Source organism: Triturus cristatus, chromosome 12 (assembly GCF_964204655.1).
Source record: "Triturus cristatus chromosome 12, aTriCri1.1, whole genome shotgun sequence".
NCBI classification, from domain to species: Eukaryota; Metazoa; Chordata; class Amphibia; order Caudata; family Salamandridae; genus Triturus; species Triturus cristatus.
Window position 1 is genome coordinate 692,690,287 of NC_140595.1, and position 18,921 is coordinate 692,709,207.

Sequence of the window (18,921 nt, forward strand, 5' to 3'; positions counted from 1 at the left end):
AGTGAGACAAAGGGGGAATATGTGTTGGCAGGATGAGCCATTTGTAACTTGATAGAGGGAGGAGCTGTCACCTAGCACCCTTGCACATCCCAAAGCACCAGCTTGAAAAGGTATGGCAGTAGTTTTTTGTGTCCATCAAGCAAGCTATGGCCAGGACAATGAGGCAGGAAGTTCAGAGCACTTCTAGGGTGGAACCATCCAGAACCTTTTTCTACTTCAAAGTTGGCATACGGTATAAATATTGGACCCTCGGACTCAACTCTTCAGTGCATCTCTGAACCTCTAGAAGACTCAAAAGGACTGCTATGCTGCTCTTTAGTAAGGTCTGCTAGTCTGGTGGTCTGATGCCCTGCTGCTCTGCTGCCTTTGCTTCTTGAGTGCGAAGGACAGGAGCTGCCCAGAAACACCAAAGTGACTCCGAGGGCTAGTTGGCTGGCCTCTGATCAGAGCCTCAGGGACAGAAAAGGTTCCAATAACCTTGAACCCAGCACATGGGCTAAATTGTGAGTCCTTACCCCCCAAGGTGCTCTGCCAGCCCAGCTGTGGTCCTGTTAGCAGAAACAATGCAGGGTGATGCATCTCCTTGAAGCCGCATTAGAACTGCTGGTAACGCATAACAGTGACACAGTACCTCACATCGCAACCCGCAGCTTCCTCAGAACCGCTACTGAGGCGCGCAACACCCATTAGGCTAAATGGGCTTCAGCCTCCCCCGTCATCGTCTTCAGCCCGGGCTGCTGATTTACATGCACTACAATACCGAAAGTAAGCAAACTGTTCTTCCCCAGTTTACTTTTTTAAGGCTGCACAGCGTAGCTTTTTTATTAGTGTATGCTTTAGCATCGCATCTGAGAATCAGATTTTAAATACCACTTCCGAGAGGCCCAGGTTCAGCCTGAGCCTACCATCCTCTACAAAGTTTCACAAACTGCCCTGCCCCCCCACTTTGTTTCTTTGGAGATGGGCTGCCACGGAGGTGCTACCCTTCCCTGAAGACAGGGATTTCACCAAAGCAATTTTGATGTGCGTGCAGCATGGGGTGGGAGTGGGAAGATGTGCACAGCAGGGGGATATGGCGCCTGCAGGATTTCCTTTACAAAAGAAAAGTGACACCTGCACTGGCCATCCCTTTCCCCCTGCTGTGCACATCTTCCCACTCCCAGAATCAAGAGTCCTGTAGCGTGAGCTTGGGTTTCGTGACTGACCTTTCAAGTGAGGCCCTGCCTGCCCTGGGCATTTTGGACACAGCTTCTAGAGGAACACCTCAATCGAATTTTTCCCAGGAGCCGTCCTTACTTGTATCCAGTCTGTGCAGGGAATGAAGCTTGTGATGCGGAGTGTGACCTGCCATTATGCGCACGTACATCTCAGGTTTACACACATGATCAGTTCCTAACTGAACACAGTGAATGGGGGCGCGTGAATGAGTGCTGCTCATTGCGTCCTATGGCCCCTTCATTGATTGGAAGTGGTTATTAGGGTGGAGAGGGGCTATGAATGTGCGTAAGCACGAATATACAACCTAGTGGATTTTGGCACTGGTGACAGTGCTCGTGCTGGCTATGAAAGTGGCACATTGAGGTAGGGAGCATGGAAGCACCTACAGTTGGTGCCTGGAGTGGAGCTGTCATCAGAAGCATGCTAAAGTGGCCCAACTTCTAATAGGAAGGAGCTAGCAGCCATGCGTAAAGCAACTCTTTAATTTAATGCCCGACTAGTCCTTTCTATGATCAATCCGTTTTAATCATTTTTAACAAACTTGCCACTGAACGGCCTTACTTGGTTCCTAAGTTTATTTGTGGATTTTTAGTTTATTTACACGTTTTTCTTCGATTCATTATCTATCTCAATAAAGACCGATAAAACCTGCCACTCTTAAACATTCACTGTGCTTTAATTCATTTGTTACACCATCATAATACACATTGTAAGAATTTCCTCCATCTGAAGTCAGGCCCCAATGTGTTAAGTGATGTATAACATCAGGCCTGTTCCCAGGCCATGGGGCTAGCTTAAGATAACTATTTTTTCTTAGTTTCATTTAATTATTTGTTTACTATGCAAAATGGCTTGTGTGTAGTCTCATTTTGTTATTTTCTTCATTCTATAGTATTATTTGACTACTTGTTAAACATCGACGTTCACTCGCTAGGAGTCTCTTGGCACTATAGATATGAAACTGATAGCAGATTCAGCTTGGTGGAAGGAATTACGGAGTGAAAATACAGGTTTTTAGCTTTTTCCGTTATTTCAGGTGGGATAGTGGTCTCAGTTTATTAAATGCAACTTTGTTCTACATATATTACCTTCCTTATGCATAAATATATATACCTTCCATATACTTAAGTATCTTTATATTTATTACTTTGCTTCTAATTCAGCATATCCAATGCACTACCCTAGAGCTCACTCTATATCTCTCTCAATATATCCTTTACCTCCACTCTGACTCATCTCAAACGTCACTCTGCTACTCTCTCCAATGCACTACCCTATTTCTAACCCTATACCTCTATCAATATATCCTCTACCTCCACGCTTTCATTCATCCCAAGCCCCATACTCTTTGCTCCTCTAACCCTCGTTGCATAATCTCATACCTCCTCTACTATTTAGATCTCCCAAACAAGCCTTTCTAAGGGGCATATTATCAAGCACGGCGTTAAAATTATCGCCGCTTTAGCGGCAGAAAACTGCTGCTAAAGCGGCGATAACGGGCTTGATAATATGCGGCAGAGAATTCCAATAGAAGCCCATGTTGACACCAGAACATGGACTTCTATGGGAATTCTCAAGGGCATATTATCAAGCCCATTATCGCCGCTTTAGCGGCAGTTTTCTTCCGCTAAAGCGGCGATAATTTTAATGCCGTTTCTTGATAATATGCCCCTAAACCCTTTCCTCTGGCTCTTCCCACTCCACTTCCCCTTTACTCATCCCAAATCCCTCCTACTGCTATGAACCCCTCCAAAAAAAGAAATTCTAGACCCTTCCTTCTTCTATCCTGCCACTATTCCTTTTCAATACAAATAACAGACTAAAATCGCCACCTCCCAAATTACTTTCATATTTTCCTATACTAGTTCCCCACTAATCCTGTTTGGGTTCCAGAGTAGCGTGCTACCGCCAACAAGCGCTTCAACACCTTATCAGGGGTAACAAGCGCTATATAAATGCAAACTTTTTCCTTCTTCTATCCCTCCACTATCCTTCTCAATCCAAATAACAAACTAACATATCCAACCCTCAAATTAATTTCATATTTCACTATACTAATTCACCACTAATTCTCTATGGGTTCCAGAGTCGTGTGCTACTCACCAGAAAAGTGCTCCGACGCCTCGTATGGGGTAGTAAGCACTTTATAAATGTAATTACATTTGGAGCTGCGCCAGCTGAAGAGGTGAGGACAGGAACTTTGTGACAGGGATATAATTACCAAGGTCTGTGTTTTTCGAAGTATGCATTGCCTGGTATTTGACCTGTCTTTTGAAGAACAGCAAATGTAACACGATATTATCAAAATGTAAATGCTTTATTATTTCTCACGCACCCTCTAAATTCCAGCATGGTTATTTTGGGGGTGCTGCTGCTCAGCACCCCCACCCATATTTCCACTGCCTATACATTAAAGAAACATGCTTTAATGACTTCACTGCCAATAAATTAATGTTAGTTAGTGCTATAGTTTGTAACAACACTGCAAATAGGCATATTGCAAAATCTGAAACTCCTTCTGTGTCTTTGGGGGGTGGACAAGTACATGACACGTGTCCAGAGTCACCTTTTGTGTGAATTATATCTATGACCAGTCTTAACATATTAGCCATGCCCCTTTGTTCGCCATGTTAGCCCCCCCCCAAATTTAAGCCCTAGTTGCGCCCCTGCAACTACTGCAGTATGCATCGTCTGTGCAGGACTTTGCATCACAAGCCACTCGCCGACGGCATCCTTGACAATGATGCAAGACTCCGCAACACAGAACTGCAGTTTTTTTTTAGCCATAGCTGTTCAACGCATCCTTTATGCTGGAACTAGCAACATTATGCAAGCCAGGATTTAAGCGGGTCTAACTTGTTCCCTGTATTGGTCAATGCTCAATCGCTGTTGGCCTGAACTTATAACTTTATCCCAGCCTGGTGTGACCTGTTAGCCAAAGTTGGTGCTTTGAGCTTCTAGGCACTATTTTCACTTAAATGTATACAAATGTCATATCTTCTGTTCTGCTGATTGGATTTTTGGCATTTTGGTCCGGAATAATTTGTTACATTTTACACTATTTTTCCAAATTACTGTGGGATTTTTCTTGCATTGCGTGTTCACTTTATTACTGTTTGCAGTGCTGCATAAATACTAAGTTGAGCCTGACTGCTTGGTGCTTAGCAACTAGAGGGTTCAGCACAGGTTAATCTGAGATTTGTTGTGATTCAGACTGATAGGAATTGGGGTTGTTGCTTCAGTAGGGTTTCACCCCCTATAAGAATATGGATGTGGCATGGTATGAATGTGGCACCCCTAGTACCCTCTTCAAAACACCTCTGGACCTGTGGAAGACAAAAGAAGACTGCACCTGCCGCTGTGACCTGTGGGGAGACCACTAAGGGCTGGCATGTCTCCTACTTGTATTGTGGACTAGAAATAGATTCTTAAGGACCAAACAGATGCTTCAGAACATGGAATTGGGACAGTGTTATCACAGCTAAATTATGAGGGACTGAATCAACCAGATGCCTTTATTAGCAGGTGACTACTCTCCAGACAGCGGTGTTAGAGTGTCATAGAGAAGGAAACTTTTGCTGTGATTTAATAACTGAAGAAACTGAGACTATACCTGTTTGGGACTCATTTCAGGGTTCTAACTGACCACAAGCCCCTAACATGATTCATGCCTATTAGAGGGGGAAACCGGAACTGTAGAGGTGGTCCATCTCCATAGAGACTAGGGTTTTACAGTGGAGCACCTACCTGGGACTAACCATGCCTATGTAGATGCCTCTTCCATGTTCTTCCACTTAGATGATGAGAACTGCCAATGGCATGAGTGAGTTGCTGCTCACCTTTTATCTGTAGATGGACATGAAAGAAAGAGCCTCTCTTTGTATGGTCACACCCATTTATTTTTACAACTGATGCTGCTAATGTTTTACTCTGCGCTCTGGGATACTGCTAATGAGGCCCCAGTGGATGTACTTTCACAAACTTGCTACACTCCTAATTGGCATATTTAAGTTACCTATAAGTCCTTAGTATAAGGTACAAAAGTGTACACAGGACCTGTAAATTAAACATTACTAGAGGACTGCAGCACATATTGTGACACCACTGACGTGCCAATGAAAAGCATGTCTCCAGGTCTACCACTGTAGCCTGGGTAGGCAGTTATCAAACTGCCAATTCGATCTGGCAAAATAAACCTCTTGCCAGGCCTAACCCTTCCTTTTTAATAATATAAGTGACCCCTAAGGTAGTCCCTAAATGCTCATAGGGCAGGGTGCATGGTATTTAAAAGGTTGGACATGTATATTTTATGCTTTAAATGTCCTGGCAGTAAAAAACACCAAAGTAGTTTTTTACCGCAGCAAGGCTTGTTCTCTCAAAGGAAAGCACTGGGGTTACATTATAAACAGGGCCACTGAAACTTTGCAACAGACAAGGGCCAAATTATTTGGTAGGATTGACCAAATTATGTGGCAAGAAAAGGCAAAATATGCAGCGTGATGCAGCATATTTTGTGATAGTATTACTACATTATTTTGACATTTTTACCTATTTTGACACTGCATTAGCAAAGCTTTCACCTCATGAGTACCACGTTAACACCCCAATACAGCTGATTGACTCCTTTATTTGGTGTGTAGTGGATCCCAGAGCTGAATCAAAGGATAAAATGTTGATCTTCCCCTTGCAGGATGGCCATCTAGTCTGTGCCCTGGAACTTAATTAACTTCATAGGATGCCTACACTGTCACTGGCAGATGTAGCTTATACCTAAGCCTGCCTCCGTTTGTCTTCATAGCCAACCTGCCTGCAAACCCAATAGGAAGGGTAGCTGCACAATAACTGGTTTGGTGTGACCACAACGGAGGGTTTGCCCATTTCCATATCCCTCTGGGTGGTCACAGGAGCTCTGCACGAGGTAAGAAAGGTTCTGAAATGTTGTTTTTTGTGAAAGAGGAGTACTGCGGGATAGCTTACAGTAAAATACCTGGGTGGTGCTGAAAATGTGGGTAGGATCACCCCTGGTATCTTTTACACCACCGGTTAGTCGGTGGCCAAAGTGTCCCACACCCACAGGGTGGCACTGTGCATAAATGTTGCAGCCTCAGTACCCTCTTCAGAACACCCCTGGACCTGTGGAGAATCAGAAGGCAGACTGCTTTGCTGTCTAAAAAACCTGAAATAAGATTGGACCTGCTTGCCTTGGATCCAGGACCCCAGAAGTGACCACAAGGCTGGGTAGGCCTTTACGGCAATCAGGCAGTGCCGAAGGGCTCATATGAGAGATCAGTGGATGGGCTCATTTTGTGGCTGCTTGCAGGCCTGTTTTATGGTCTGCTAGGCCTGTTTTTACAGCTGATTTCTTGGATATTGCCACAAATGTTGCCTGCAGAAAGCGCAAATGCATACAGTCACCTATACCTTGTGTCAAACCTATACTGCTTGTCTTTACAAAGTTTAAAACTTGAATTCAAATTGTGGACCACTTTTTATTCACCGCCTTGAGACCCTCGCGGGTATGTAGTGCGCTTTACAAATGCCATGATTAATTGATTGATTGATTTATCTGATTTGCTAATGGGGGCCACTTTTAATTTGGTGCTTGAGTCTATTTTCTGTCATAGTCCAACCCTGCCCAAGGGTCAGTTGGCTGACCTCCTGTGTTTGAGCTTAAAGAACACAACAATCTTCCAGAAGCCTTTTTCCTCAACTGACCGGTACCAACTTGACCTACATTTTCTGCTGCTGGCCTCTTTTGAAATGAGTCCTAACCACCAAGTGGTGCCCCCCAGATCCTGGACCCTTGGCTGGTGTTAGAGTGTAGCCCTCCTGTCCCCAAACTGCAAGTTCTGGGACTTAGAAACTTCTCCATGGAGAACCATTGGAGACAGGACTGTAGTTGAATCTGCAGCGTCAATGTGGAATCGCCGGTCAGCCTCAGCTCGCTGGTTTGCACCACCGAACTTAGAAGCCTGCATTGGGACAGACAACCACACTGGTACCCCACACTTCGGCAACCCGCTATCATTGAGCCCCGCTTTGATCCAGCTAGTAGCTTACACCGCCGACAACTCATTGATGAAAACTTTTAGCGTGACCAGATAACTGCAGCGGGCACATTATGCTCTTTGGTGCTATTTAAACTTTAGAAATTCATATCTCCGGTTCTACTCATTGGAATTTGGTTGTTTTAGTGTCATTTTATTTATGAAACTTTACATTATTTTTATAAATGCATGTGGGCTTTTACTTGTGTTGTACCCATGTTATTACCATTTAAGTGCTTCATGAATCCTTTACATATTGACTCTAAGTTAAGCCTGACTGCTTTGTGCCAATCTACCCGAGGGTTAAGCACATTTATCTATTGACATCTGTGGTTCCTTCCCCATGACAAGGAATGTGATTATTATTTGAAGTGAGTTCTCACCCTCCTCAACTAATACTTTAATTTATGACAATGCTGAAGCTCCTTATCTTACTGACAGAGAATATACTAATTTCAGGGTTGTTTCTGTACAAAACATCTATATCAGACATCCTGATTCTTTTAAACTACGGTCTTATGGATAAACACTTTCTTTTTGGCAACTCAGAAAGTGATAACATTGGCCAACACTTGGAAGTCAATCATTTACTGGAGGTCTGTAATCCGTGTGTCAGTCTGGGAAAGGAACTGAAAGCAAAACTGTGCCAAGAAACAGTAGCTCTTCTGGCTCAGCCTTATTTTTATTTATTTTGCAGATTTATATAGCACACACTCGACCCGAAGGTATTGAGCACTTTACCTGAGCACCAGTTATGCTACACAAGGACACATATATTTTTGTTAGGCACCGGGAGATAAAGGGATTTGCCCTCAATCACAGGATGCTGAGCCCATGCCGAGGCTTGAACCTGGTTCCCCAGCTCCAAAGTCTGTGGCTCTGGCCGTGAGGCCACATCCTCTCACCTCCTCTTATTTGTCTGCAGCGTTTGATACTGTTGACCACTCGAGGCTACTGATCCTACTGAGGGAGGAGACAAACATCCAATCGCTGCTGCAGGCTAGAAGCAGCAGTGGGGCGGGTGGGGGTGGAGGGGCGTTGGGTAAATCGGGAGAAAAAAATCACTTGCCTCCCGACCAGCCAGCTGGCCAGCCGCCGCTGCCTCGCCTGTGTCCCATCCCGTCCTCTTCCTGGCTTCTTGTGAGGAAGCAGGAATCAGCAGGGCACCCACACTCCTTGCAGCCAATCACAACACTGCAATGCAGCATTGTGATTGGTTTGAGTGCCGTGACACAGTACTCAGCCTCCATGCAGGTTGTAATGAAGCCTGCACGGAGAAGTGTGCATGACTGTTTTGGGCGCCTCGAGAGGGGCGACCAATCAGTCATTGCACACAGGAGTGTACTACTACTCCACCCGTGCTCTGCAGCCCAGCTCCGCCCCCTCACTCACACTGCCGCAGCAGAAGGACAAAATAAAATGATAATAACATACATTATTATCATTTTATTTTTTCCTTTCTTTTGCTGCTCCCTTGCAGTGGGGCGACGCTCCTCCGCCTAAGCGGAGGAGTCGCCACAGCAAGCATCACCAGTGAAGATCATTGAAGGTTCAGGGGCTTATTTACAAGCCCCTTGCCCCTACTTTTGCGTCACTTTTCCAATGTTAAAAGTGCCGCAAAAGTGGCACAAGGGGCTTTAAATCTGCCCCTCAGTGTTTTGTAAATAAACAAACTCCAAGGTCAAAGTAGAAAATGTAATTAATCCCATAAATTATATGAACTGTTTACACCGTTAAGTCACCCTCGTACGCCCCACTCCACCTGCCTCTGTCGCCTCCTGTTTACTCATTTACTCATTAGCCAATGCCAGGAGCCTGTCTGTGAGCTTTGCAAGTTGTCCTGCAACCCGGAACTTTGGCCCCAATGGCTCATTAGTCTGTTTATCCCGAGAATGACACTGCTAGTGAGATAGCTCAGTGGAATAGTGCATGAGATGAAGAAATGTGTATGTCCCCTGAGGTCATCACTTCAGATATTGGGGTCCATTCATCCTCCGAGCTATCTGAGCTCAGCAACATGAGCAACATTGAATGGGGAAATATTGACACCTGCTGCCTCCCACAGAGATGACTTATCCTGCAAAGAGTGAAACAGAGGTGTGCAGATTACAATTATGTGGTAGGCTTGTATTATAAAGCACTAGACAGAAGTCAAGTGGCTACGTTTGAACGCGGAATAAACCGATTGTTTAATACTCGCTTATGGGGCGACAAGAAGCAATTAACTAATTTACTTCTAGTAATTAACACCTATTGCTAGGAATTGTGTCCGTGTATCCATGGATATCCTGTACATTATTACCAAAAGATAGAATTTGTGATAATGTACAAAAAGTAATGTGTATCATATGTGTGAAAAGAGGTTTGATAATGTGAGTGCATGGCCGAGCAGCAGGTTCAGATCAAGTGAGGACAGTGGGTTATATGGTTTTGAGTGTGGATACTATTACCGCATTTGTAATCTTAACTCTCCTTTAACTTTATTGCCTTTTTAAATAATTTCAGTTTTTTTAATTTATTGATTTCTGTCTCTTCTAATTTTTTTGCAATCCCCGCCTTCGAAAAGAGTCCTTTGTTTTTACCTTTACTCTAGGACGGTGTATCTGGTGGTTCTCCTGGGAGAAAGTGTTTCCTTACCCACTTTTCCTTGCTATGGGGCAGGCATAGTTAGAGAGCCCCCCCACCGCTCCCCCGGCTTTGACCAAGGCTAGGGAGGGTATTTGCATCCCCTTCCACCAAGCAATGTTTTTATATGACAATATTCATCTGAACAGAGCACCATAATTATACCCCAATTAGGCTAATAAATTCAATTACTGTGACCACCCTCACTTCTCAGGCAGACTTCAAATTAGACATTTCTGAGCTCCACAATTCAAAAATTGGGACTTTCCGGTAAGCACAGACTGTCATTTTCCCATTGATCTGTCTTTGGAGCTCACAGGCCACCAAAAATGTGTAGCATAGAGTAATGTGAAGCCTGGCGTGCAAACATCTAAAATAAAAGGAATATGGACATCTAACACGTACAAACAAGAGGAAGGCTGGATTGACTTAAGCATAAGAGCAGTGCCATTTTAAGGATTTTGGGTGCCCTAGGCAAGAAAGATTTTGGAGGGCCTTGTTTGGTGCAACTTTGAATTTTATTACCCATTTTCTTCTAATTCAAGTCACTGTTACCCCACAAACAGCTGAATAATATGTTGAAGGTTGAGATACAGAAATTCACAGAAGTGAGCTAGACAGAATGTTCATTTTTGCTGAGGGGTGGTGGTGGTGGTGAGGGGGTCAGGGAACTCTTGGAAGTTGGGGACTCTTGGCAATTACTCACGCTGTCCATGCCTTAAAACGTCTCTGTCAAGAGCACTTTCCGCTTTTATTCTGTTGCTTCTACAGTGATTACCATCACCACATCTGTTTAGTAGCTGCTGGTGCCCTCCCAACTCGGTCCATGCCCTAGCACTGCAGACTGAGGGCATGGCAGGCAAGGCACCAATTTAACTACAACATCCTCGTGCTAGGTGTGTCTGAATTCAGGAAGAACTGAACTATCTGTGTCACCTGGGGAGATGTGTGCAGGCAGACAGACCTAAGCCGTCTGAGACAGAAAGGTGCATATGAATTCAGAGACCTTGGTAGACTCTTGCGAGTTAAGGGAGACTTAAGCAGCCTATGTCAATTAGGGAAACTTGTGTGAGTTAGTTGAGACCTGCCCTGTTGCAATCAGCCAGACAATTGTGAGTACAAGGAGAACTGTGCCAGTCAGTGAGACAAATGTGAGTTCAGAGGGGACATGTTTTACAAGCCAGGAAGATTTGGTTGAGTTCAGGTAAACCTCAGATATCCTTGCCAACCGGTGAGTTCAGAAAAAACTAAGCTGTATCAAAAGTGAGATTTTTGTGAATTTAGGGAGACCTAAGCTATGTGTGCAAATTAGGCAGAAATGCGAGTTTGGGGGCACCTGAGCTTCCAGTAACACTTGGGGGATTGAGTTCAGAAAAACTTAGGTTGGCTGTATTCTCACCGGAAGGGGAAGTGAGTAAACTGGAACACATTGCCTCTCCTTCAGTCTTAGAAAACGGAACTCTGGTGTCCAGGTCACCTCCCCCAGCCTCCACCGATTCTCTGGTGCTCCCCGCCTTCCACCAGCAGCCCACACTCCCAGTATTATGCTGGCATGTGGAGTGACCTTGAATGTCACCTTAAAGCCCACTGGCATACCCTGCACTCCATCTGAAACCCAGATGCAGGAGTCCCTTCCTGCTGGCACATTCATATTATCTAGGACTGCTCTCCTTGGAGCCAATCACACCAGGGACTGAACCTGATGCTGGTGATCTTGCAGCTCTTCTCATATCCTAGATGACCCAGCACCCTTTCTGCCTACTTAAATCAAGCCTCATACTGACCATCATCTCATCAGACTTCCTTTCCCTCCCTTGATCCAATGTTGATCTCATTGATGAGTAAGTGCCTTCTGTGAATACCAAAATGAGTAAATGTCCAATATTTGTTAAGCCCACAGCTACCTCCGGAGAGGCATCCCAGTGCTGGGGGCCATTGAACTATTACCTAGAGTCACATGGTGCTGGGCAGATCTGCCACTGGGTATAGAACCGTGAGCTCCAGGATCCAGAGGCAGTCACCCTGGCCGCTGCGCCCCAACTCTTCCACTTAAGTGCACTTACTCATTTTGGTATTCACAGAAGGCTCTTACTCATCAATAAGTATGTGCCTTCTGTGAATACCAAAATGAGTAAGTGCCTTCTGTGAATACCACAATGGTAGTAAGTTTAGGATTTTGTCTTAAGTTAGTTCTGTGAATCGGGCCCTAAATGAATGAATAAAGTAGTAAATATTTGGCCTAAACAGAATGAAAGTGAAAATTATTAAAATGAAGATTGAATACTTGAAAGCTACAAACTACTTAACTTCTGCCTGTCATTGCCAACACCTTTACCTGAAATTAAAATATGCCTGGCTCCTCAAATTGCAACTTTGTGTAGGTGCAGACGAGAGCAGAGACAAAGAGGGCTCAATGGGCATGGACTGGGCTTATAAACCTCCTGTCCCTTCCTATCAAAGATTACCCCACTGTTTGTGCCCATGTGGCCGAGAACTCTCTTCCCTCCTTCTGGCGAGTGACTTTCCCTCGGACCCTCTTGAGGCAACTAAAGAAAGATGCCCAGGGTAGGGGCAACAGGACCTTCAGGGAAAACCTGGCAGCCAGTCTCCTCCTTTAGTACAAGGAATAATATAGGCCTGTGTGTTCAAACCCTTGGTGCGAGTAAGGTCCTCACCTCGCTGATCGTGGGTGCAGGCTACATTTCTTGGCTAGTTTTAGAAACACCTGGCAGTAACTAGCTTGAAGTCTTCTCTAGCATGCTTGGAAAACTCAGTGCAACAACCATCATGTTACCTACCTTGGAGGACGGCATTATCTCTATGGTCCTTCATCCTACATCACAGTCGTTTGCGGCACAACTATGGGGTTCCCATCCTTCGACTACACTGGTGACTCCTAAACCCCACTATGTTTGACTGGGAAGAATATTGATGACCATATAAACCAACATTTGCTCAAATTGAAACCCAAAAAGACTGAGAAAGGTGAAATGGTGAAACACTTGGGAGTCATCCTAGAGATTCTGCCCTGCACCATTTGCAACACTATCAAACTAGTGCTGGAACATCTTGATTGTTGAAATGGAAGTTAACATTTAAGGGAGCGGGGTGATTACCCATGTCTGGCATTCTAGAGCACATCCCTTGTTCTAAGACAAACTAAGATGAATTTGAATCTGAAAAAGTTCAATTTTCAGAAGTTTTCTGAGCTTGTGGTAGGGTTGTACTCTGAGGTTGAGGGGAATAGTGTTTCACAGTCTTTCTATTTCTGTGTTCTTAAGAGCTTTAAGTAGGGTCTACTTACTACTCAACTCCCTCCATAGGCCTGAGTGACCATCATATTGTTGCAAAGGCTTGCTGATGGGGTTCATTACTGCTCAATGCTTGTTAAGACACGTTCTTGTTGAACCTCCACCCAACTCCATTTAAAGCGATAAATGTGCCAGGCCCAAAGTGATTTCAAAGCCACTATCATACCATTGAATTTGCACTTATTTTAATTTCACTGCCTCTGTAGAGCTGAGTGCAAATGGCACTGTCTCCGGTTCTGTACTCACATTCTCATTGAAATGGATCTACTGGCATCTGCAAGCACAAAACTGATGCAATGCAAAAGTAATGTACAGAATGGAGGCACAAATATTTTCTGTGCACATTATTTCTTTATTTTTGTTCAAACTGTAAATCGTATGCAAAAACTCAGAGGACACTTTATCCAGCCCTGGACTTATTATTGATAACCTAATGTATTCTGGGTGTTGTAGTCTTTTTTCAGTCCAATTGAACTAATTAGACCAAAAACACCTGTAGATAATTTGTAGGTGACAGTTTCAGGACTGGACAGAGACCTAGAGTGAGGTGGTCAGCCAACACACACATTTTATGGAGTACTTAGGGGTAAATAAAATTCTCGTTTAGATAAAAGGCAGCGAGCTGTCTGGAGAAGGGCATCTCGTTGCCAGCAGTATCTGAATGGAAGAATGGGGAAGTCACTAACATGCACAGAATGATGTAAACAGCCAGTCAGACTTATTGAGAATAGAAACTGTCGAGGTGAAGTATTTGTGATTGACATTATGCTTCTTCTGCGTGCCTGGCTGCAGGTGTATCTTGATGGGGATGTCCTTCTTTATCTTTAGCAGGCTCATGTTTTATCATGTACCAAGGGTCTATTGCATAAGAACTGGGTGAGGCTTGCAGGGCAAAGGTAACTTGGTTGCGGCATCAGTCTAGTCTACCGTACAGTGACTTACATCTTCTTACGTTGTTTGAGAAAGGAAGGTGAAGCAACAGACTCTCTTTTGGAACCATCTCTGAAAAAAGAGTTCTTTCTTGTATAGGGGCATATTTACTAGAAAATGTTGGAGTGCAGAGCAATGCCAAATTTGGTCAGCGCGTTCTCTCAAATTTTTGAAAGTATTTACTATTATATGGCACACCATTGTGTTTTCCCTAGTGTGGTGCAATAATTAGCTGCCTAACGCCAACACAAGCACACTTGCACCATGGTGCAAGGGTGTCTGCATTGCAGGGAATGATTGTTTATATGCAGGAGGTGACCCTTCCTGCACATGAGCAATCCATAGTAGCTGTAGGTTACTTCTATGAGCGCTGCATTCTGCAGTACACATAGAAGTAGCAAATCATCATTATTTAACGATTGTTTATATGCAGGAAAGGACACTTTCCTGCACATAAACAATCATTAATGGGTTTTTCTCCTTTTTATGTGTTCTGAAGAATGCCTCACACATAGAAACAGCAAAAACAAGGAGAAATAAAAGCTTTTTCCCTTGTGCACCATTCTAATACCTGCTCTTGCATGGCATTAGTATTTGGCGCTGCCACAGATTTACACCTTCTTGTAAATCTGGGGCAATGTCAAAAAGCAATAAGTGCTGCGGTGGAACACCCAAAGCAACATCCATTGCACGCCCCTTTGCTGCCGTGGACTGCGGCGGGACGGGGCATATTTACAAGGTGGCGTAAAGCCCCGCTAAGTGGCTTAGAGTCACCTTGCAAATATTGAGAATGTTGCTGCACCACAATAGCGTGAACAAAATGGACGCTCTGGTGGCAATAGGGGATTGTAAATACGCCCTATAGTTTGAAAATATGCTGACCTCTGTTGAAGGGGTTCAGAACTCGTTCATGAGCAGTGCTTACTCAAGCAAACCTCGCATGCATGATTGGGACACAGTCCTGTATGCAACTGTAACTCACTTGCAGGCTCTCCTTCCATGGCTAGGATTACATGGCTTCTTTGTGGCCGGGACATGCTGGAGCGAGAAGCTATGGATGCAAAGCTGCCTCCTCTTCTGCGATCACCAGTCGGAGGCGATAGGGATAATGAGAACAGGGGTTGGTGCAGAGTGATGGAGACAGGTGGTATCAAGGAGAGCTGAGCCGGGAAAGTGTCACAACCCGGGGAATACCTGTCAAGCTGCACAAATCCACTTCTTGCCCTGAGCTGGACCACGCTGCAGCAGGATGACCCTCCAGCTGCAACTAAGGACCATTAGCACTGACCCTCTTTTAGTAAAAAAACATGTGTGTGGCTAATATCTGTATGTCCCAGACACAGCGGTTTGGTTTTCTATGAAAGCTTGGTTTATCCTAGCGCGCTCACCTATAATCTAAAAGGAAGGTGCACTACATGAAAAAAACTGACCAATCGGACGCCAGTGTTTTGCATATCAGACGCGTCACCCCCTCCTCTTTCTGGAGACACCTGCTCCTGTAGCCACTGGAGGCCTTGGAAGTTCTACTGGGCATTTTGTAGTTATTTTCTGCATTGTTGGGCAACCCACCTTTGATGGATGTGCAAGTGCCCGGCACCGGTTTGTGATGTTGCTAAAAAAGGTATGATAGTCTTAATTTGACGTTCATAATATGTTTGGAGGAATTGGAGCGGAGCTAATTTCCCTGCGGAATTCAGAGGAATGGGCCGAGTTAGCCGCGTCCTTTCAGTTGCATCAGTGTAATTGTAATTGTAATTGTAATTGTAAAAATATTTATTAAGCGCGATTGCTGCCCGTAGGCGTCCAAGCGCTAAGTTGAACAGAGAGGTGAGGGGTGGAGGAGCTAAGGTACGCAGGATTTGGCGAACAGCAGTGTCTTCAAGTTTTTACGGAATGAGAAAAGATCTGGATTGGAACGGAGTGAAAAGGGGAGAGCATTCCATAGCCTGGCGGCATTCAAAGAAAACAGCCTGCCCCCAGACCTGGCTTGCTTCACTCTGGGAACGACGGCAAGGAACGCCTCCGTCGACCGAAGATTCCTGTTAGGGTGGTAGGGGATGACAAGGTCGTTGTTAATCGCTGGGCCCGTTTTCCAGAAGGCGCGGTGCGACAAGCACAGTGCCTTAAAGGCCACTCGCTGCCTCACTGGCAACCAGTGGAGACTTTTTAGAGCAGGTCTAGCCGACTGGGTGCGCGGGACTTTCAGCAGAGAACGTGCTGCACAATTTTGCACAACCTGCAATTTTCGGAGGGTCATCTCAGGAGCCCCCACATATAAGGCATTGTTCGAGTCCAGGCGAGACTGGATGAGACCTTGTACAGCCACCTTTTTTGCCTCTAAGGAAAGTAGCGGGAGAACCTTCCTCAAGATTCTAAGTAGACCAACACATGAGGCGGACAGTTTTGTGGCCTGGGTGGAGAAGGAGAGTTTGTTGTCCAGCCATACTCCCAGGCTTTTAACACTTTCCTTAGGGGAGGGGGGGGGGGTCCCAGAGTACTGGGCCACAAGGAGGTGAAAGGTACAGGAGAGGTTGGACCTAGGAGCATGAGCTCCGTCTTTTCTCCGTTTAGTTTAAGGGAGGAGTTGGTCATCCATCCCTTGACGTCCTCTAAGCATTTTAACAGATTGGCTGGGGAATGCCTGTCATTCCCAGTTGCCAGCGAGACCACAAGCTGGGTGTCGTCGGCGTATGACACCATTTTAATGCCATACGGTTCGACAACACCCGCCAGCGGCCCCATGTACACGTTAAACAAAACCGGGCTTAGGGAGGAGCCCTGCGGTACTCCGCAGCTCAGGGGTTTGTTAGAGGACATTGTCTCACCGTCGAAGATCTGAAACGACCTCCCAGACAGGAAGGAGTTAAACCACCTTAAAGCATCACCTGAAACTCCGATGTTATGGAGACGGTCCAGCAGGGTGGTGTAGCTGACCGTATCGAAGGCGGCACTTAGATCAAGGAGGATCACTGCCACTGATCCTCCCTGATCCAGTATCCTTCTAGTTTCTTCGGTGACCGCTAACAAGGCGGTTTCCGTACCATGTTTTGGTCTGAAGCCTGTCTGGGATGTGTGTAATAGAGAATGCTCTTCCAGGAACTGGACCAACTGTGCATTTATATATTTCTCTAGTACCTTGCTGGCCCAGGGGAGAAGTGAGATGGGGCGGTAGCTGGAGTGGTCATCTGGGTCTAGACTGGGTTTCTTCAACAGCGCCCGTACCAGGGCTTGCTTCCAAGCTGTGGGGACAGAGCAGGCAGATATGGACGAGTTCAAAAGATCCAAAACTACAGGCAGGGTGGCTTTGCTAGCCTGCATCAGGACTTCTGGAGGGGCAGGGTCACAAGGAGAGCCCGACTTGACCTGTCGTGCCACTTTGCTTAAAGTGTCGAGGTCCAGAGGAGGGAAGTGATCGAGACGAGGCTGGTCAGGGTGGAAAGGTAATCTAGGGGGGGATGGATTAATTACGTCCGAGGTTGTAGCTGTAGTTGAAAAAGAAGAATACATTTTTAAAACTTTATTGTAAAAGAAATCTGCAAGCTCGTTGCATTGGTCCTGGTTTTTTTTAGGAAGGGGTGCCGTATTGGCACTGGCACATTGCTTTATAATTTGGAAAATTTCTTTGGGCTTTGACTTTGCTCCTAAAATTTTCTCAGCGTAGTAGGTTGCCTGGGCCGCTCTGATCCCTTCTCTGTAGGCTTTAATCGCCTCTTTATATGAGGCCTTTTTGTCTGGGAGGAAGTCTAAACGCCAGGCTCTCTCTCGTTGCCTGCAACGGCGTTTTAACTGTCTTAGAGAGTCAGAGAACCAGGGGGCAGATTTCTGTAGTCTCTTCGAGGCGGATCTATGAAACGGGAGGATTGAGTCTAGCGAGTGGTTGATCCAACTTTCATAGTTGACGTTTGCCACATTAGGGTCTGGGCAGGGTGCCGGGCGAGTGGAGTCCAGGTTGTGCAGCCAGGTTTCCAAAGGGAGTTTTGACCAGTTCCTCCTAGTGGTGACTTGAGGAGGTACTTTGGAGGTTTTAAGTGTGACCCAAGTAAGCGGGACCAAAAAATGGTCTGTCCATGGAAGAGGAATGGGTTGATCAACAGTTATATCCGGGCAGTTACTGAATATAGGGTCAAGTAAGTTGCCTTTTTCATGGGTCGGGGCTGCAACCAGTTGGAACAGTTGGAGAGCTTCTAGGTCGTCTAGTAATTCCTGAGCAATGTGGTCTGAGGGGGAGTTAAAATGGAGATTCAAGTCCCCTAGAATCGTGTAGTTGGCGGAAGAGAGGATTCTTTCCGCTATAATTTCAGGAAGAGACCTATGGAACATTTTTACAGGCTCAGGGGGGCGGTAGATCAGGGTGCCTGAGAAGGAGCTGTTTCCGTTGAACTCTATGCAGAATGCTACACTCTCGCACTCAGAGATAGTTTCTACAGTAGTGCGGCATCGGTATTGGTTCTTCAATATGATCGCCAGACCTCCGCCTCTCCCTACCTGTCTATCCAGTCTAAGGATATTGTAGCCTCCGGGTAGAGCTAAAACCACATCTGGCTCAGAATGAACAGTGAGCCAGGTTTCAGTCAGGAAAACCGCGTCTGGCTTTCGCTCCTCAAGCAGCATGGCAATCTGTGTGCTGTGTTTTGGTAAGGAGCGGCAATTTAGAACGTACATACTGTACTTTTGTGCCGTGGCCGACGAGGATTTGCGGAAGGAGTGTTTGCACCCCGGACATCGGGCGGGTAGCTCTGTGGGAGCATAGATATGGGAACACTGGGAAGTGGCAGTCCTGCCTATGCTGT